We start from the raw sequence: 21,628 nt of genomic DNA on the forward strand, positions 1-21,628 counted from the left end.
TGCATACTGCTGATCTGAAACCACCAAAAAGGGCATGTAGAGAAGAGACACTACCCTAGGGAAGCAGTCTAGTTCAATACTGTTTCCTGACCTGATCTACCTATCCTCACCAAGTCAGTTTTCTAATGGGATTTTCCTTTTCACACACACTGAAATAGCAGTATTGGAAGATTAATAGTACTATGACATTGTTGGGCTGCTTCCCTTTTCTCTCAAGATTTGAGAAGCTGCTCAAGTACTATGGGCAGAAGTAGGAAATAGTTTGCTGCAACTTCTGCAGAATTTCCCCCCTAGGCTGTAATGAGGAGTGGTGAAAAGTAAATGCCTTCTGTATAGAATTTCCTCTCTGCTTTATGTACACATTATGATCTGCAGATCAGTCAGGGTTGGACAATGAGAGATCCAGATGCTCAAGTTCCTGTTGTCTCCTTGAATATTTGGCTGTGGCTTGAATATTTTTGCACAAAAGAGAAACTGGGGGAAACCTGTTATCATGAGATACATTACATAAGGAGTGCATTAAAAGAGCTAAGGAAGGATTTAATCTTTAAGCCATTAAATCCTAGAGTAATTTAGGTTGGAAAAGACCTCTGGAGGTCATCTAATCCAATGCCCTTCTCAAAGCAGGTCCAACTAGATCAGGTTGCTTAGTGCCTTGGTTCTACAGGAGCTCAGACTAGCTATCAGCAAGTAGTGATAGAGAATTCAGTCTATGGGAGAAGTATTTGGTAAACTCAAATACTTTAATAAATTTCAATTTAAAATTTGAACATAAATGAGAAGCAGTACTGGAAAAAGCCTGCACTTGTGTATCTATAGCAGAGTGCGTAAAAGCCATATCATTCGTTGTATGTCTCCTGAAGAGAGGTGTCAGTTTTTGCTAAATATTAATGTACTGATTTAAAGTCAATGGAACACCATGCAACCAAACCATGAAGCCTTACTCATCTTGCTTCAAAACTCTGTCTAAACATACACCTCCAGCCTCTCAGTAGAAGGATAAGAGCCATAAACTGACATTTAGCACGTTTCAAAGACTTGGATATTTCTGTAGCTGTGCAAAACATGTGCAAAACGTTATGAACACTGTTATCAAAGCTAGAGCTAAGTTTAGGGACACAATCTCTTCACCCATGAGAAAACATACCGGAAACAGTTTGTGGGGTTGTATACCTACATCTAGCCTCCATGAAAACCATGAGAAAAATGAAACACCAAATACCAGCAAAACATCTGTATTCATGTACCAGTGAAAAACAGATTTGGGCAATCTGTTTTACATGTCTTGATGTACTTTCCCTATTGTAATTGTTTATCTACTTGGAGGTTCTCATAGCAATCAAAAGCTGTGCTGAGACCACCTCTGACTGCTCTTCACAGCAGAACAACAAGCTGATGTCACTTGCTGGCTGTACTGGCTTGCTCTTAGCAGACAACCCCATCTTGCAGCAAGACAAGCCAGCAATCTCTAACTGTACTGCCCGTTGGGACTTTATAAGGAGTGAAGAGTTGAGTCTGCTAGCTACTTGTAGTTCTGTAGCAGGAAAGGAGCTGAGCTGATAGGTTTGATGACAAATTCAAGTGTTTGAGCAATCATTGGGCTCAAAAAGGGAAAAGAATTTTTTTCGGTGGAGCCTTTGAAAAAACCAAATGAGAATAAAACAACAAGGAGAGAGATGAGGACCTTGCATCTCAGAATCACTTCAGCATCATTTACATCATGTGAGCTTCTGCTGTTCTACCTTAGTTTTTTTACTGTTTGAAACTCTCTCATGCTCCCAGGATGAAAAAGCATTGGCATGGCCTTCCACATCTGCATCATGCTTATAGCCATCTGTAGAGAGATTTTAGTCAAGATTAGAAATACAGCTTATTCCATTATCCTGGAACAAAAATAGGAGACTCAAACCACTAAAAACAGCTCTTCTATTGCCATTTCTCCATTAAGCAATTGGTACAGTTTATCCCAAGGACAGACGCATTTTAATGATGAGTAAAATCCCCTCCACACTCCTTAGTTCACAAGAGTGACAATAAATGAACTACTCTTTACAAAACATAACATGAATCTCTGATAAGATAATAAAAGCAATTATTTTTTTTTTTAAAGTGACTTAAATGTGAGTGACTTTAAAATTACTTGCATGATCTGTTTTTACCTAGGTTTCTCCCACTTACTCAAAACACAGTGTAGATCCTGGATTGAGCCAGCAGTTTCCACAGGGAGGAGGAGATCAGCAGGGCTGCAAGAAATGGAGTACTATATGGTTCGCTGAAAAGGGAAGCAAGGGGGAGTACACATCTACCTTATAGTAAGAGCTGATGATCCGAGAACAAAATGGCTGCTGGCTGCACAAAAAGTAGTTAAAAAGAACAGGTAGCAGAAAGCATTATTGCTCCAGTGAATAGAAGTGGATCAGACCGACATATGGAATTAGCATAACACTTACTATAAATAGATTTATCTGGGACAGAGTAAATCTCAGCCATTTTGACCAGGACGACGAGTCACCTCTACATGAAACGTATCCTTGCTGCATTCAATCACAAAGAAGCGCTTCAGCCTAAGCCAGAGTCCTCAGGGTTGATGGGAGGAAGCTAGGGCAGGTCCTATCACAAAGCCAGGGAGACTTGCCAGGCGATTCACTTCCAATGACCTGCCTGCAGACCGGGTTGATCACACTGAGGATGCAGAGCTGTAACAGACTCTTTGCAAAGCAAAACCGAACCAACCACAGTTCCCTCTGTCGCCTGAGCTCCCAGGAGGAGTACAAACAAGCAAGCTTGGTTTCTTAAAGGCCAATGGCAGCCACGCTCTCATGGCCAGGCAGGTCACGCTGGCCTTGCAGGGTTGCTTCGGGGCACTCCAAACTGTAGGCTTCTTCAAGAGCCAAACGCAGCTAGCACCTCACAGACCGAGCATTACTCGCTCACGTCCCTCCAAACACACACTCTTCTCAGCTTTTTCTCCCACCCCACAGCCAGCCTACCCTCCTGCTCGTGGTGTGTCTCCTGGCAGGGTCCATGGGTACAGCCCAAGCCAGCTGAGAGCTCTGCCCAGGCTGACGCTTGGGGAGGTTTAACCCTGTCCTGCTAAAAGTTTTTTTATTATTATTATTATTATTATTATTATTATTATTATTATTATTATGTAATTATAGAAGAGGCAATGGGGGGGAGGGGGTTGGAAGGAAATGAACAATGTAGATATATGTCTGTATATGTATTCTTTTGAAAGAGGGGAACTCTTTTAGTTGCCCTGACCCTCAATTTCTCTCCATTCTTTGGAGCAGGACCTCTCCCAGCTGAAGTGGAGGTGTGGGTTGGTGCTCACCTTATGGCTGGTTTTACTGGTTCCCTGGTCCCTTTCCCCAGCCCCTCGGCCCATCCTAGTGTTTGGCCTTTTGCAAGTTCTCTCTTGATGTTATGCTTTTCTTCTGATTTATGGTTTCCTGTGGGCTTGGAGGAATGTGAGGCAGGAGTTGCATTGCACTTTGTCACTTCTGAGTACAAAGGGAAACAGAGATTAGTAGCAGCAGGTTTTGGGTTTTGTGGAGGTTTGCAGGCGGATAGCAAAGCTTTAGGAAGGATCAGAGCTACCTTGTGGTGACAGGCCAGAGACTGGCCGCCTTGCTGAAGTGCTGAAAGTGCAGTGAGCCACAGACCAGGCAGAAATCATTGTTCCTATTTAGCAACAGCATAGACATGGATGCTGTCAAATACACAAAGAGCAGCCAGCTCTTTCTTGTTCCAGATGATTTTTATTTTAGATAATCTGAATGTGCAGAAACCCTCCACGAAATAGAGCAAAGGCCGTGGTTAAGACTTGGCAAGCAAGCAGAGTGAACCTTCCCTTCTGCTGCAAATCTGAGAATAAACTAGTCACTGCACAGAGAGCGCCTTAGAAATGGGAAGATAAAGAACACAGAAACCATGATACTGTGTGTTATTCCTGCATATCCTTCACGAACATGTGGTGGTTTTGTAGTGCCGTTGGATCATGCCTGTGTCTGGGATGGAGGCAAAATCCTGCTAGAGCATTAGCCTATGAGATGGTTCAAGGACATGAACTGCCAGATCAAAGCCCCTTTGGTTCTGGGTTGGGTGGAAGGCTGAATTTAGTGACTTTTGGGTGGGTTGGTTGTTGTGTCACAGTCACCAGTTCTGAGGAGGGTTTTTCAGTTGTTTTCCAAGGCAGGCTTGTGTGATCTCAGTGATGGAGAATCCAGGGCCATGGCTTGGCCTTGACTCAACCTCACATCAGAACCAGGCGCTCCCCCCATGAACTCTGCCTCCTTGGCCTGTTTCTCTCCAGGACACCTCATTCAGGGCCCTGCATTCTCATCTCCCCTTTGCAGTGAGAGGATGTTGGCTGCATGGAGAATGCTGGCAAGATTTCTACTGTTACATACGTCTACCTGTCAGACCTGTTGGACTCACCGCCTTTTGGGCAAGTGTGGGCAATACTTGCAAACAGGGGTCTTCATAGACTTCTCCATGAGCTGTCCATGGGTCAGGGTCTCTAGATACAACCTGCCTGCTATTAGAGGCCATAAACCCTTCCCTTGCACCACTCACCATGCTAAGTACAGCCCAAAAGTGTGGTGGGTAGCTGTGTCTGAACAGCGTCTTTGGCCTGGCACGTGGTTAGCCTGTGGATGGCTGGTGGATGGCCATAATGGCTAACACTGCAGGTGGATATCCAGCTTGCAGCTACATCTTGCCAGCAGCTTGTATTAGCTGAACGCAGACGTGGCTTTATTGAACTCAGTGCACAGTTGTACTCCCTCTCTTTGAACAAGGCACATGGTAAAATATTTCATTTGTTAATCATCTGCTGTGTGAGTCTGTAACAGAATTTTCAGAACAGAAATGCTCATGTGTGGAAGAAAAGGCCTTTTCAAACAGTGGTCCTGCTTCCCTAAGCAAATGAGGCCTTCGTTAATTAAATCAGAAGCAATTGAATCTCCATTCCATTGGACAGACATGTTCACTTAAATCATGGCTTATATAAATAAAAATTCTGCCCACTGCCTCTCCACTTATTAAGCTCTCTCTCTCTGATGGGAGAAGGTGAGTGACTCTGCAGAGCATCTCAGAGGTGCTGTGAACTTGCTGCTTGGGGATGTCTGTCTGAAGGAGGCAGCTGCCCTGCCAGGGATGACATCCTTTCATTCAGGTGCTCAGCCAGTTGACAGCAGAATTGTGCCAAGATGTGTCACACAGTGAACTGGGAAGCCCTGTCTGCAGGATTAGTGCCAACATCTGGAGTGTTTTGGCTCCAATTGTTACTATCTGGGCAGAGAAGAGAGCTCAGCGGTCAGCAAGGACTTGCAAGCATGTAGTTTAGTGCTATCTCATTTCCAAAGCAAGGATGATGCAGTGCTATCATCGGACTTTACAGAGGGGTTGACAATTCCTCCCACCTTTGGCTTTTCTCCTGTTCTCTTGTATTCTTACTTAAAGGCCAAAATCCAGATGTGCTAGGCGCAAGGTAGACAGGGAACAGACGGCTTCTCAGCATTGCCTGAACCGTTTCCCCACAGTATGTGTGCGTGCTTATTGTTGGGTCCATTATGGACCAGCTGCAGGCTTCAGAACATCTGACTTTCTTCCCAACTTCCAGTCTTGTTGCATGGCATGTTACTTCCAGCTCGCTTTTGATGATTATCTTTCATTTTTTTAACAGAGGTTTTCAATTATATTTATGAGACAGGTAGTGTGAAGTACTGGATGAGGGATCAGGTGGATCAGTTCTATTCTTGGTTTGGGTGTTGCTCTTGCTCTTTACCTGCCTTATCCACTTAAACTCACTGGAGGTGTGACATCTCTTTCTGTGACATTGTATAATATCAAATATATAGTATGCTTGGAGAATACAGTTGCTACTGCAAGTAATGCCAACAATAGCATCCTTTTCTTTCCTTATTTTTCTATGGGTGTGGCTTCAGTATGTATTTTGTAAGCATTAAGTAGTAGCCAAAACGAGTAAGAAAAACATTGCCCGTGGCTTGACTAGTCATGTAAAGATATTAATAACCACGCACACAAAGGAAATGATTAAGGAATAGGCAGTGTTCCTAATTGAGTGCTTCTTCCCCATTCATGGGAGGAAGGGTGTGAAATCTTTCTTACGCTTGCCAGCTCTCGTTGCAGAAATCAGTCATTAGCCCCATTTGTGCGACAGGTTAGTCTGCAATGCAGAGCCAATTCACAGGGCAGGGCCCGGCTTTCTCTGGAGCTGTGTGAGGAGCTAGGAGTGCAGGTTTGCAGGAATTTCTGTAATTTTTTTCCAATTTTTATTTCAGAAGTGGAATGGGCTGAAAAATTGGTCAAAGAAACTCCTGTGATACGAAATTCCAAAGTGATTTTTCATTTGAAAACTGTCATTCCATTTCCAGCTGGGTTCAGATCTTATTGTGAAACTTAGATGTCAAAGGAGCTGAGTTTCAAAGTGGTGGAAGCAGAACATAGTGGTCCATCTTTTCCTTCCAGAATGGAATATTCCCAGCCTCAACGCTGTCCCATGAAATATTTCACTCTGATAAATCAGCACTTCCTAATGCCGAGGCATTCTTTCAGAAAATACTTTTTTTCTCCAGAAAATTCCCAGGCAGCTCTACATTTAATGTAACACTTCACAATTTCTGTGCCATCCCAGGCTGCAGCGCGCTTAGCTCTTGGCCCTGATGATTGCATAAGCAAAGCCTTTGATGTGTAATCACTCCTACTCAGCTCTGGGCAGGAGAACCTGTTTCACAGGGAAAGGAGGCATTTGTTAAAACCCATCAGTTATATCCAGTGCTTTTCAGAAGTTTCTTCAGCCTTTCCTGTCAGATTACTGCATCGCTGTATTATCCAGGCCTTGTAAATAAGTATTACAGAGTTCTTCTTACAATTCTTTGTTAGACAGGCTATTAATCTCATTTTAGAGCTGATGATCCGAGGCTAGAATTTTAAAGGCACTTAAATCCCAATATTGAGTAGACACAGGCTGAAGTATAAAAAATAACTTATAAAAACAATGGCAAAGGTAATTTCAGCTAGTTCTGCTGGATTTTTGCACTGAAACGGAATAGAGCCTTCTGATGACGTGATAGCCGCCTGATGACGTGATGCAGGAGTGGAGAGTCACATAGGTGTCTTGCTAGTTGCCTTTCAGCATAGGTATCTGGAGAGGCAGAGGGATGCACTCTGTGCACTATGTAGCTAAAAGCACTGAATAACTCTGGGCTTTTGGTCATGTAAGTCTCTCGTCACGCAAAGGTCAGTGTGTTTAAAGAGTCTGAAAAGTTTAAGTTAAACCAAATTAAACAGGATTGGACCAAACGAGAGCATTAAAATTTGCCTTTGTGTATCAGTGTAAGTCCCAGCGGCTTCTGCACTGGTAGTTAAATAGCAGGCTAGATTTTGGTTGTGTTTACACTTGTGGAAGTTTGCTGAATTTATTGGGCTGGTATAAATGGAGGAGATTTAGGCTAGTGGGGGTGGAAGTGAATGTCCTAAAAGAAAGCCAGAACATTCACAAAAACAAGTCTCATTCACTCTTGAGTTTGCTTTGTGGTTTCCTTGTGAATCAGGGAAGAAAAAGGGAGTGGGAGGAGGGGAGAGAAAAGGCGTTCAGAACTCAGTCCAAAACCAACCCCCTTCTCTCCCCCCAGCCAGTATCTCTCATATAAGACATTTGTTTCTTCTGGCAGTAGGAGGAAACCTTTCCAGAGATTGTCCTCTGAGAACTGCTCAGTATTTGCTGTTAAAAGGGCAGTGCACGTGTAAATACGTGTGCACCGAGAAAGAGGAAGAAGAAAGAATAATTGTTATCGTAACACAAAGGACAGGTTGGTTTATTTTTTTGGCCCCAAGAGTTCATGCTGCATCACATACAGGGTTTGATTTCATGGAGCACTTCCTGATCTGCAGGGCTTCAACTGCCTAAAGCACCAGGCTCCCTCAGTTAATTCCTGCAGTGAACCTGATTTCTCTGTAGATGGAGGACGTGATGAGGACTCATTTCTTAACGCTTTAGGGCAGCACATGTATTCCCGAGTCCCAAAAACATTGGATAAGAAGAGCAATTGTTTTCTTATCTGTCTTCATGAATTAGTAACAACATTTCTTCCCACTCTATTACGAGAGGCCAAGATAATTTCTTAACCCCAATCCTACTTCTTCAGCCTCAACAGGGAGGACAGACCTTCTGGCATTGAAATGATTTTCCTTGCAACGGGTGCTGCCTGCAAGCTGTTCATAGGTGCCAGCTTGGAAAGTATCCAGGGAATACCTTGAGCCGTCCAACCGGTGTACTGTGTTCATACAGAGCACATTGCGCTTGTGGAGAATCTTGGCTAAGGCAATTGTGCTGAGCGTGCAGAGCAGCGGGGCTTGGGGAAGGCTGAGATGGTGCAGCCTGAGCATGTTCCCCAACAGATTCGTATTAAAAGCAAAGCGTGGGCCGGTGGGAACACAGTGCCTGTGGAGCTAGTGATGTTGCATGTCTTGGTAGCTTCATGTCAAGGCTGGGGACTACTCTGGAAAATAAACTTTCAGCCAGCATGGTTTTTTAAATGGCCTGTGTGGTCATATGAGTTAGTCAAAAGAGCCTTATTGTCCTTTAAATCCAGCAAGCTATAATGGATGAAGCAAAGGCCCGTTAGTGCTGTGGAAAGATTGGGAGGGTTGGGGCACAACCTGTTTTAGCAGATATAAAAGGAAGCTAATCAACTAATACAAAGACACCTAAGAACGACATACTCTCCATTACCCTGGGATCTGTGGCATGGCTTGTTTTAAACTGTGCTGTGTGTAAACCGTTCAATAGGATTATTTTGGAGGCCACGCTAATTAAGGGATTATCTGATGAAAGTGGTAGATGCACTCTCTGCCTTAGATAATGGGACACTGCTCCTCCTGTGGCTGGGATAGAGATTCAAAGACTGTGTCTCCGACAGGAATTTGCTTTGAAACCAGTGGTTTTAACTGGAAGCTTATATGCCAAGGGGACTGGCGTGTCATGCAGAGTTGAAACATGGGTAGTTTGGATCTGCTTCAGTCTGCAGTACCTCCCAGTCAGTCGTGCGGGTTTTTAATGTCAGATTTACTGTTGTCTTCCATGCGCCATGGGTCCACTTCTTTCAATAAAAGCTGTTGTGCTGAGACAGGCTTGAAGTTTAGTTCTGCTGCAAAGGCAAAGGAGATGTCGAAAGAGTGGTAAGGCAGGGTGCACAGAAAAAGGGCATCGGTGTTCCCAGGAGACCGTAGGTCTGAGTACCACTGCTCTCAGGGGCAAAAGAGTTCCTTCCTTGTGGAAACGGAGGCACATTTGACGTTGGCAAATGTTGGCAAGGTAGAAGCAATGGATGGGATCTGTGTTTCATGGCTTGAGACTAAGGGTGCTCTGCTCTGCTCTGCTGCTGGCCTTCTGAGATGACAGTGTGACTTTCAGCCCCGTATCCCTGTCTGCAGGCTGCAGGAATGCACTGACCTCCTCTGCCGTGTGCTGGTCGTGGTTCAACCCCAGCTGGCAACTAGGCACCACACGGCTGATCCCTCCCTGCTCCCCCCAGCAGGACGGGGGAGAGAATTGGAAGGGTAAAAGTGAGAAAACTCATGGGTTGAGATAACAATAGTGTAATAATTGAAACAAAATATAATAGTAATAACAACAATAAAAATTGTAATGAAAAGGAAAATAACAAAGAGAGAGAAATAAAACCCCAGAAGGACAAGTGATGCAGATGAAGACAGTTGCTCACCACCAACTGACCGGTGCCCTGAGCAGCGGCCCCCCCGGCCAATTCCCGTGTCGTTTTTGTCATTGATTTTGATCGTTGTGTTTATCCGAACAGCTTTCTTCAGATTCCTCTGTTTTACTAGTATCGCAGCACTTCTCCACTTATGGGAGGGTTTGAGCAGCAGAGCCAAAGGCACTTGAACCTCTGGGAGGTAGATTTTCCAAATGACTCAGCATGATGAGCAGGAAGCACTTTAAAAAGTCTGGTCACAAGTGTCACAGCGAGGAGTGCCAAATGCCGAATCCCTCTTGCAAACAGGACTCCGTTTGGGTTCACAAGGGAGAATTCTGGGGGTTCTGCGAGGGTCTGGGCCCCGTACTTCCAGCAGAATGGGACAACTGTGGGTTCAGGTGCTAGCAAGAGCTGGGAACGTCACCCCTGCCAATGGAACTGCACTGGCAGCAGCGCTGTGCTGGGAAATGCAAAGCAAAACCCCAGCGCTGAAAAGGCCAGTGAGGCTCAGCTTTGGCAGAGGGTCGGGAAATCTCGCAGAGCAGGGAGAATTGTGGCGAGCCGGCCAAGGGGAACACAGCTCCAGTGTTGGGGCACACAATGGAGTTCCTGTGGCGGCGGCCACAAGGGATGGCATTGTCTGCGACCCCAAGTGTGCCTGTGCTCCACGTGCAGAGCCATTAGCCGCTAATGAGTTCAAAATTCACCGTCGAGGCAGAGGACAAGTAGCAATCAGTGCAAGATGATACTGTGCCTGTAGAATGGGCTCTGTGTGGTTGTCTGTTCCGGAGCTAACGGGAACAAGGGATGAAGTGTGCGTGTGTGTGTGTTTGTGTTTAGGAGGTCGGGGTGACATTTATCACTGCCATTGCAGCAAAGGGACACCTGCCACTGGCAAATCGGAGCGTTTGCCTTGCTCTGCATTTGTGTATGTGACTTTCTCGCCACAGTCCCTCTTTCTCTCTCTTTTGGCGCTTCAGAGACCGTTGGGGGACAAGAAGGGTTCAGAGCCGGGCCAGGTGCATGATCAGTGCCCACGGTTCTGAAACACAAAGCGCGTAGGAAGCCTGATCTAGTGAAGCCTGATGGCAAAACTCTTTGGGTACAAGGATGCAGAACCCGTGCTGAAGGCTAGATTCCCAGCTGGTGTAAATCGGTGGTGCTTCACATTGACTTTGTATGAACTGAAACTCTGTCCCTGAGAGACAGCAAAAGCACTTTTCTCCTGCTTTCTTGCACTTCCCTTTGCTAATCTACATGGTTTTCCTGGCCCTCCTCCCTGCCTTGCAGCATCTCCTGTTATTGCCAATGTGTCTTTTCCCCTTACTGTTCTCTGGCTCCCATCAAACTCTCAGAAATGCCTTTGTATTCCAGCTCTAGGTTTCAAACTAGCAGGCTCTGCATCTTCTGCCAAACTGTGTGTGTGTGCATTGTGGTTATGCATGTGTGTGGGAGAATGAGTATTTAGGAGTAAAACAAAGTTTTCTCTGCAGCAATAACCATGACAGACTAAACAAAATCTTGTACACATCTGCAGTCCAGCTATTTCTGGTTCGAGGCAGAAGGCTTGTGCAGCGTAGCAGAGTCCCCCTAACATCTGCCAGTGGTGCTTTTTTTCCAAAACAACTTTTCTGTGGAATTCTAGTGAGTCTTAGGCGCAGAGTCTACCCGCCACTCCACACTGTTACCAGCAAGGTGCACTATTTTGCATAAACCAGATTTGTTTTCTAACCAAAAACCTGTTTAATCCTTACTGATGTCAGAAGATTTTCCTCTATGTTCTTATGTTATTAATTTTATGTAGATCAGTGACAAGGTATGCAGCCTTCATTTTCAGGGTCTAGTTCATCACTTGTGCAGGTAAACATTTAGTATGTGATTTAAGGCCTCCATTTAACAGGTAGACATTTAACAGTCAATTCTGCAATTCATCACCCACCTACTATCACTATACATGCCGATTCTGCGTATGTCCTGCCCTCCTGGCTTAGTATTAGGGATGATATTTGTGGCAGGAGTAGGAGGGGGGTGTCTCAATGTCTCATGCTAGAAGATCTACCCTGTCTGCTGGCCAAATTCACCTCTCACACCATAGCAGTCATTCTATTAGGTTGCTGAGCATTAAGAGTTGATAATAAGTTTGCGATATTTAATTTTTTTCTTAAAATTGCAGCTTCTTGTAACAAGTGATCACATGGAACCCAGAGAAATGAAAGACTTAATGGTTCCAAAGAAAAGCCCAGTAGCCACAGGCAAATAAAAAGGATTTCATGCTTCTTATTTTAAGATACGTCATGTGTTTGAAAGTATGTCTTCTGGAGTCACAGAGCAATGCAGTTCCATGGACATCTGCGGTGTCCTTGCATTAGGTGGTATCAGAAATGAAAGAGACATGATAGTCATGCGGACCTCCAAAATACCTCATCCTCAGTTCTGTGCCTGGCTTTACTGTTTGTTTCTTTGTTTGTTTGCATAAAAGCATAGTGAACATATTTTCATTTAGAGAAATTTAGCAACCTGCAGTTTGACCCACTGTGGTTTGGGGCAACAACTCGTTTCCTCACTTTGTGTAGGCTAGCCCGGGATGCTCAGCTGCAATGAAAACACTTGCTTTGTGGCTGGCATTTTTGTGGGACTTCAGTTTGTTAGCGTGCACACCTCATGTGCTCTCACCAAATTGCCCTTTAATGTTAAGTGATGCAGATGGAGCAAGCCTACCAAAAACTACGAGTGCTTCACACACCCAGCTTAGCAAGAAGCATTCCATGTCTTCTATCTCTCATCCCTGGGACAGCGAGGCACGCAGGGGTTTAAGTGTAGCAGCATGGAACATTAACTCCCTTGTTCATTCCTTGCTGGGCATATCTCTGGATCTAGTTCATCCTACTAGTTATACCAGTGCAACTGGTTTTACAAAGACATTTCTTCACTCTGATTCCTGTTCCAACTTAGCAAGCTGGGTGAAGCATGTGCTTAGCACTAGGCATATATGTGAAATCCCAATGAATTTGGTGGGAGTGAGAGACAGGTTTAAAATCAAGTATCTGCTTGAGGACTTTGCGTATGCATGCCCTTTAAAACCTAGCTGGCTCCAGGACTTTTCCTCTAAGCCTTTGCGATGTTATCCCACCTTTGGTAGATTTCTCACTGGCTAGCTGTTGCCACCAGAGCGTTAAACAGTGCCCTGGGAGTAAGTACTCTCACACCCAGCACTGAATCGCTGTGTAAGCACGTGTGATTATTTATCCTCCCTGCCTTAGCCTTTCCGTGTGGAGCATGAGGCTGTTAGGCCTTTACTGACCTGCAGTGAAGCCGTGTGGTGAGACCTCAAGCGTCAAACGCAAACCTTCTCCTCAGTGAACCTCTCTCCTCCACGTATCACGGTGGTAAGCCAAGGATCCTGTCACTTGCCTGTGCCTTGTGATTTTTATCACTGCCAGAGCCAGCCTATTGCAAGAACCGTACTGTCTGGGGCAGGAGCTTCGTGGATGCTCTAGGCCAGCCATGCGGACAAGGCAAGCAGAGTCCCAGTTCTGTGAAGACCAGTATCTCCTGCAATTTCAGCACCAGAAGCCAATTCCTTATACAGACAGAAATTAGGAAGGAAATCAATGTTTTCTAGTAAAATTGGACTTTTCTCTTTAACCTGATTAAGCAATAGCAGTTTGGAATATGTCAATAGTGACTTAGCCAGATGAGCTTCTTTGTCGCGTACTGTATGACTGACTATAACAAGACCTGGATCTCAGCCCTTTGTGTCTTGCAAGCCTGGCTATTGTCTGCAAGCCAGCAGCCTTGTCCCGGTCAGCGCAATGGAGCAATATAGCCTACATCCCAGTCTGAAGCCTGCTCCCTTGTATGGTTCACACACGTGCTATCCACTCAGAATTGAGCTATGACTCCATGTTTTGACTCTTGTGAAGGACTAAGGTCCCTCTAGCTGCACTGTGCACTGGTATTTGGGGCTATTGTACCAAAAAAAATGAGAAACTGGAAGTTCACACATTTAGCAGGAATGGTGGGCATATTAAAAAAATCCTGATTTAATGAGGGGATGGAAAATAGGTAAAAATTCTCACTGTCAAGATGATTAGTAATATGTGGGTGACCCTCCACTCAGACATGGTAAGATGAGATACACTAACACCGTAGTTCATACCACCGGTTCACTGTAAGGGTCAGGACGGAGCTCTTTTCTCCTCTTCTCCATTGACAATTGAACTGATGTATTAAGGGAATTTCTTTCACTTGCAGACAGGTCACTGTTGGCATCCCAAGACTGGTCTTTGCCACCCTGTGTAGCGATGCCTACGTTCACTCTGTTCCGCAGTGAGTCACCTAGGATTCACAAGCAACACTGCCCTTTCCTGGATGGAAGTTGAAGTGTCATGGGGTGTTTCAGACATTCTGCTTCCACTCAAGCAGCAGAGACCTCCGTTTGGGGATGGAAAAAGAGAGAATAATCTTTGGTCTGGTCTTGCTAACACTTTGGAACACTGAGTGGCAGTAGGAAAGGGACAGCTCTGAAACTAAAGGTGGCTATATATTCGCTACTTATGTGAATGCTGGTGATTTGAAAGCCAGAGAGCAAAAGCATCACACGTGCCAGTTTCCAGTATAATTACTCAAAATCTAGGTCAGTGTTTGCACTGTGTCGAGCATTTATGCTTGGGAAGGCTATTGACTTGTCAGCACTGGGGGTATGTTAATAAATCTCTGGCAATATTAACAGTAATCTGTTCACAGTATCTTTGATCTGAAGGTCTTTGAATGTGGTGCAGTTGTCATTAAGTGGAATTCAGTACAGCTTTGTGAAAGCAGCTCCATTTTACAGATGGGGAAGCCAAGGCAGAGAGTGATTGTGAGTTATTTTGGATGACAGGACTGAGTCATTGCCAGAGGTAAGGATACAACCCAGGAGCACTGGCTCCCAGACTCCTGCTCCGTCACTAGACAGCACTCTCCCCAGCTGAGTTAGACCCACCCTTGGAATATGCTATTCCAAGGCATTGACTCCAGCTGCAGCAAGACTTCTCTGCTGAGCTGTAAGCACAGCAGTGATATACATACCAAAGAACCAGATAAACATTTACTTTTCCTTTGTGTGAGTGCTGCAGCCAGCAGGGACTGCAGGAGCTCCCTCCCCCTTGGAAGGCAGGGAGCTGGCAGTGAGGGATAAAAGGGGATAAGTAACAAGGGGGCAAGGGCAAAAGCTGTGTTTCCCAAGAATCTGAAGGAAGCAAATGAACCTGCTCAGAAGCTCAGTAAGGATGGGTGAGAGCAGGTAGCAGCAGGCTCGGGGGCTGGCGGAGGGATGTTTTCCCTGATGTCCCTTTCTCCTGATCCAGACCACCATCAGTAAAACCAGGAACCCGCACAAGGATAAGAAAGGTGGGATTTCATCCTTCTGGTGCTAAATGCAGAGTTTTGCCGTTGATCCACAGAAAGAGAAGTGAAGCTTGCACTTTGAGAACTTGCTGCTCTGAAATAGAATTTAAGCATTACTGAAGTCATCAGTCTTCTACCCAACTGAGTTTTAATGTAGTTTGTCCTGATCATGCTGTTGACAAAAGAACAATAGACTCTAAGGCCTAAGGGAGTCAACATCAGCTGAACCGGTTCCTCTCTGGAAGGAGAGAGGGACCAGTGAGAGACAACTGAGGACAGTGCTGTGACGTGCACATCAGACTCAAGACTATGAAGCCACCTCCTTTCAGCAAACTTAAACCCGGGCAACAGTGGTATAGTAATACATTGGATCTGACTCTCCTCAGTTGTATGCAGAGTTTTCAATTACCCAGGCTGCTCCTTTTTTTTTTTTTTTTTTTTTTTTTTGTGGTGCTCTCCCCACCATGTGGGGAGCCAGATGTTCTGAAGAGGATGAATGGACGTATGGAAGAGCAAGGGCTAAGGATTGGCATGTACAGGAAATGTGGTGGAAATGTGATGGAAAAGTCTAGCTTGGTTAGAAATTGTTATGCAGCAGAGTTTGAAAGAAGTGGTGGCTGCTGATTTTTAAATGGACAGCGTGATAGGGCTGTGCCTGGCCCACATCTGAGTAGCTGGGGTGAAGGACTGGTTAGGAGAGGCAATAGAGAAGAAGCAAAGGAGAAGCAGATGGCAGCAGCATTTGCTACCCCAACCATCAGCCAGGGAGCCACAAAAGCTCAGGTGCAACTTAATCCCAAATTAACACTCTTTAGCTCTAGGCATCCCACTGCCGTGTATGTAATTAGGAGAGGGCAGTGTCGTTTGTCTGGTGTGCATGGCAGGGACGGATTAGTGATGGTATAATAAGAGCCACACTTGGAGTGTGTTTCCCGTATATTCTTCCCAGCTCCTGGTTGGTTTCACTCCCCATTATCGCTCTTCCCAGTTCTAGGTCGACCGTTCCAATAGGAGCCCAGTTTAAGGCTGGGACCAGGACTCAGGAGACGTTGAGCTTGTTTGCTTTTTGAAGTTCAGCAAGATGACTCCCCTTTTTTGTGCCTCGATTTTCCCAACTAAGCTATACGCCATGTGTGATGCATGTGAGCATATAAGGCTCCATTCATGTTTTCAGAGAACTTTTGGTTTCAGGAATGGCTGGCATTAATGGAGAGATTTTATGTTCTCATCCAGGGTAGCTCTTCAGTCCCTTCTCAGATCCCTCTGGGGGGTACTCCTGTAGGATTGTGCTTGTTGAGCCTCACAGAACCAGCGCCAACAAGATGATTCGAATCTCCAGTATTTTAACAAGAGGTGCGTGTGTCTGAAATGGCAGTTTACTGGCATGGCTGCTCTTCTGCCTTGTGTATGAGAACTACAAACTTGCTGTGGTTGTGGCCTTGAGAAAGCATCTCACCTAGACTCTCTTCGCTTTCCAGTCCACAGTCCAGTTGAGGTGGGATGCTGAACTGGTATTTAATGACACTATCCTTAGAACTTACATCTCCAACACTGTCCTGCTCATTTTCCTCAGAAACCTTTGGCTCTGCTTAATATCTTGCAACCAGTCCCATGCTATTTCCATGAGCAAATGCAAAAAAGCCATGCAAATCAAGCTCTCCTTTTGAACAGGAAGCCGTAGCAATTGCAGGAGCTGGTTGTCATGGATATTGTCACCATGGAGCTGTTGCCATGGTGCTGTCTGCTCACATTGACAGAGAGATGCAAAGTACACTTATTCTTTTGAAGAAAGGAGGAAGAACAGTAGATACTAGAGGGCACAGAAGCTTTCAGATAGGTATTTAGGGAAGTTAATAACTACTTTGTTTTAGAGCTTTGCTGACTCTGCTGTCTGCCTATGTCAGGTTCCTTATTTTTCTCTTTTGCATCTTATGCTAACAGCCAACAAAAGGAAGCGAGACTAACATACTTGCTGTAGGGTCATCCACAGCAGTATTTCACCCTGCAATGAAAGCAGCACTTTTCTCTCTTGGAAAAAAAAAAAATCCAAAGAATGACCACTAGTAATCAGTGCTTGGCTTTTACCTCATCTCAGTTTAAACCTCCAGAAATACAGTATTTTGCGGAAGACGAGGATATGGAGGTGGAACTTAAAATCCCATCTTCCCTTGCAGGCCCCTTTTCCTTGAAGGAACACGCTCACCTTATTTTAATTTCTACAGAAAGTCTGTGCTCCTTTGGAAGGTAGTTTGGCAGCTGTTAGCGACCTTGTCAGGCTGCTGATGGTTCTGGAAGAAGGAGTTGAATGAGAAGCAACTTGTGTCTGTGCCAGACATCCATGTCTAGTTAGGGGCAGAGCTGATCTCACCAAGGCAAATGCTGGTTTCGCTCCATTTCAAATAGAACACGGATTTAATAAATAATAACAACGACTCTGCTTTGCACACCTACAGCTCCTGACTGAACATTTTGCCGCTACTGTTTATTAAATCCTCCAAACGCTCCTGCAAGAGAAGGAAGGATTCATTTTTCTCAGGCTTTTAATAGTGATAATGGGGCACAGAGACTGTGGGAAGTGGTCTCCCATGGATGCTGTGACCATCTGGAGTGGGATCCAGGAGTTCCAGTTTCCTGTCCTGAGCTCTGGAAAGCCCGTCTTTCATTCCGTCCCACAGCATTAAACTAAGGGAGGCTCTGAACATCACTGGCGTGACATGTAGTGTAGGGCCCTTAGCCGCCTGATTTGGAACTGTGTTAAACAGAGATCTGAATGCTCCTGGTGGGTAAATAGCATTGTCTTTGATCTGAATATGCCAGTGGCTCACTTCCGAACACATTAGGCTCATGAGGCGGTCCTTTTCCTGGCCACTGAAGATGTTTCTGTGGAGGAGTTGTCACTGCAAGGCATGGATTAACTATTTTTGTGGATTTGACAGTAATTTTTGTTGGAGCTAGCAAAGTGGGTTTTACGCACGTGTGCCTGCAGTTATTCCTGGTGCAGGGTGGGTGTCTAGGAACTACCCAGCCCACTCAACATGTTGATCAGGTATAGCACAAGGTATAAAAGCACTACTTTAAATGTGGTGCTCCTGTTTCATGTATGACTCATCCAAGGCAAGAGAGATTTGAAAGCGAGCAAGCCTGCGTGCATCCCCGCCAGCAGCTGGGAACAGCTGGGAACAGCTGGCCTGCAGGTGGGGCTCTGTTCGGAGTTCAAGGGCTACAGCTTCTCTTCTCTCCAACTGGGGGAGAGTTTTATGCACAGCAATACAGACGGCTTGTAAGGGAGTGGTAACACGATGTTGCAGTTAAATCACATATGTAAGAGTCACAAATCAGCCTGTGTTAGAATTGGCATCAATGGAGGTGGAGGGAGGGAGGCAGGCTCTCCGGAAACATTCCTGCTCCTGCTGAGCGAAAGGGATGTCTTCACGTTGACTGCGATGGGAGTTGGCTTGGACACCACATGTCCTGCTGATACTGCTCGGAGCAGGATCAGCTCGTGTGGTGCAGAGCTGTGTGGCCCCAAAGAGACATGCCTACATTCAGTGGGCACTTTTGAAAGCAAGAACCTCCAAGGTGCTTTTTACATGCTTGGCTGTATAAAATGCAGCTTTTTTGTAGACGGTGAATGAGATAGCCTTTGTATATAAACGTCCCTTAAGGACAAATAAGCCCTTTGCTTGACCAATTTAACAACCTGTAGTCTGGTGACTGCATGCACAAAATAACCCTGTGTTTTTCTAAACTTCAATACTGAAAAAAACCCTTAGTCTTTGTAGTCTTGTGCCTCAGTTTCCCTGCCAGAAAAGTGAGGAAAACCAAATGCACTTTCCGAGGAAAAAAAAGGGCATGTTTAATTAAGTCAGCTTTGTGAGTTGCTTTGACAGCTGCAAGTATAAGTAGTTGCTATTATAGCAGCTAATAATTTGGAATTACATTTTATGTTCTTTTGGTTCTCTTCTTCATATAGTTGCCAGAGGTAACCAAGTGTTTTTAGGTCATTTTATTACTTTTTAATACCTAGTTTGGTGTTGGATTTCTGCCGTACTTGCCTTCATGTAGAGCATGTGTCCGTCTGTGTCAAAGGCACTCAGTTAAGAAAAAAAAATTCAAGAAAACCATGGCCATTATTTAACCATGAAGAAAAAGAAATGTGAAAAATGCAGACAGGCTTCTCTGAGAAATGTTTGTTGAGCACTTGATGTCTGAGCTGGTTAGCAATATGATATTGTTTAATGCTCAGGTTTATTAATCGACTACGTGACCGTTCTTTGCTGTAGTCAGCTTGTCACCTGAGGATCCCCCAGAGCTTGCCAAACGTGGATTAAGCACTGAATACTCACAGTGTCACTGTGAAGCAAACGTTTATAAATTTAGCAATGGGGAAGTCAAGGCTAAGAGATGACTTATGTGGCAGCTAATAACAGCTTTGTTAGGCCTGCTCATTGCTCTAGTCATCATAAACTGTCTCTTTTGTAAGACTATTACTCAGCAGAGTCAGAAGCAAATGGTGACTAATGATAATCTAACTACAACAGGGGCCTTGTGGCTGACCATCGCAGCCCGTGCCCCTCGGTCAGGATGCCATTTCCCCTCTGGTTTAGTCCCTTCTCCTCTACCAGCTCTGTCCTTACCGCACCCCAAGCGCAGCTTACAAAATGCAGTTCTAGGCACCCACACAATCACACTCAGCCTCTGCCCGTAGTGATGCCAGCGACTTGATTTCTGCATCAGTTTGCCAGTGGGACTTTCTTGCTTTGATCGCTTTGTGGATGTGGGCGATTATTCTCTTGGTGCTTGGCTAGGACCATCTAATGAAAGTTTGTAGAAGCAAGTCACAGGAGGGGAAAGGCAGATGTGTTCTTGCCACAGCCCCTGTGCTCTGGTAGCAGTGTAGCTTATTATTCCTATTCCCATGGAATATAAAAACGCTTCCGGGAAGATTTTTGTCACATATAAATCATGCTTCTGAATGGCTTCTTTAAAGGACAAAGAAAAATTCACAGTGTAAAACCCTCTGGACTGTGGGGAATTGCTGATTTCTCCGAGCCAGGAAACTCAAGCCTCATCTCTTCAGTTGGAAGGGCTCCGCTTTGCGCTGAATGACTAGCAGATGAGGTCGTGGATTGTTTTTCCTCCCCTCATGACGGAAATAGCCCAAGGCCTGGAAAAGCATTAGCAGGAAGAGCACAGCATGAGGAAACACGAAGGGCACCAAGCCAGGACATGACTACACAGCTTTTAGCTGCCCAGCAATTGGGACATTGCTTTTTTGGGTGAAGGGATTCAATTCCCCCCTGTCAGAATCACTTGGTTTCCCAGCCAGATGCCTCCAGCTGGGTGAGCGTGTGAGCCCTAAGTGCTGAGCAACCCCGTGCGCACACCACAGCTGCTGCCTGTGCCTGGGGTCTTCCGTTTGTGCCAGAAGTCACAAGCGCTGCGGACATGGCAAGCATGTAGGTTCAGCAGGGATCGTATGTGCCACTTGCCATGCCTGTTCATCTGACTTCTGTATTCCTTCAGGATGGAGCAGCGGCGCTCAGCAGTGCTGAGGTGGCATTACTCATCCCTGTGGAGTTATTCCAGGTTCTCAGCTTGCTTGTGTAACTGAAAGGGTTTTGCCTTTTATCTGTGACACGCTGGTGGAACAGTGGGAGGATTTAAATCGGGGAATGAAATTGGCAGAGAATTCAGCCCAGTGCTTGTGTTCTGCAGTAAGCAGTTGCACTGAAACCTATTATTTCTCTAGGGAAGCATGACCAGTGATCTCTGGAAGTGCATCACTGAGCAGGATAAGGACATTTTGAACCCCAAAAGCCCAGGGATGGACTTAGGCATGTTGTACCCTTGCAGGATGGGAAATCAGATGTTAAAGAATCTGGTATAATCTCTTCCCCCAAGCTTTCTACCTCTTTGGAGCAAATGTGCTGGGACTGTCCTGGCTGTATGAAGCAGGGCCAGTCAAGAAGGAGCTCAGTTAACACTGCTTTAGCTCATGACCAGCTTGCTTGCAATGTACTGGAATAGCACAGATCGTAATGAAGTTTGCTGGCATTCGTGCACATCGTTCTGGGGAGGGACAGCGGTGAGTTTATGAGCAAGGGTGTCAGCACTCGTTACTTCTAGATTTTGCTCCCTGGTTTCTCCTTTGACATGGCAGTGGCATCATTTGGTCAGGGAGGAGGAGAAGGTGGGGAAGAGGGGGGAACTTGAACTGCTTCTGGTTTTGCATGCTGCTGCTCTGCTCCAACCTTCTCCCAGCCCTTAGAGAACTTCCATTGCTTTCTAAGAAGCAAAGAGCCAGAGCTGCAGAAAGAAAAATCCCTGGCCAACAAGACCAGGTGTATGGGAAAAGACACTGCAGGGTAGGAGTTAGGCACTTGATTGAGGACTGAGGTCCTTTTGTTTTCCACTTACAGCTTATCCAAGATGCATGTATGGCTGTTCTACCCGTAACCACATCTCGGCCTTATAATTCATCTCCCCAAGGACTT

The 21,628-nt window shown here is 45.4% G+C and overlaps 1 protein-coding gene across 1 annotated transcript in view; it reads left to right on the forward strand.

The window, feature by feature from the left end:
• ACAP3 (ArfGAP with coiled-coil, ankyrin repeat and PH domains 3) overlaps nt 1–21,628 on the forward strand; it is a 95,492-nt gene that overhangs the window by 14,424 nt on the left and 59,440 nt on the right. The window lies entirely within an intron of this gene.

The sequence above is a fragment of the Balearica regulorum genome, chromosome 21, assembly GCF_011004875.1.
Source record: "Balearica regulorum gibbericeps isolate bBalReg1 chromosome 21, bBalReg1.pri, whole genome shotgun sequence".
Taxonomy (NCBI): Eukaryota; Metazoa; Chordata; class Aves; order Gruiformes; family Gruidae; genus Balearica; species Balearica regulorum.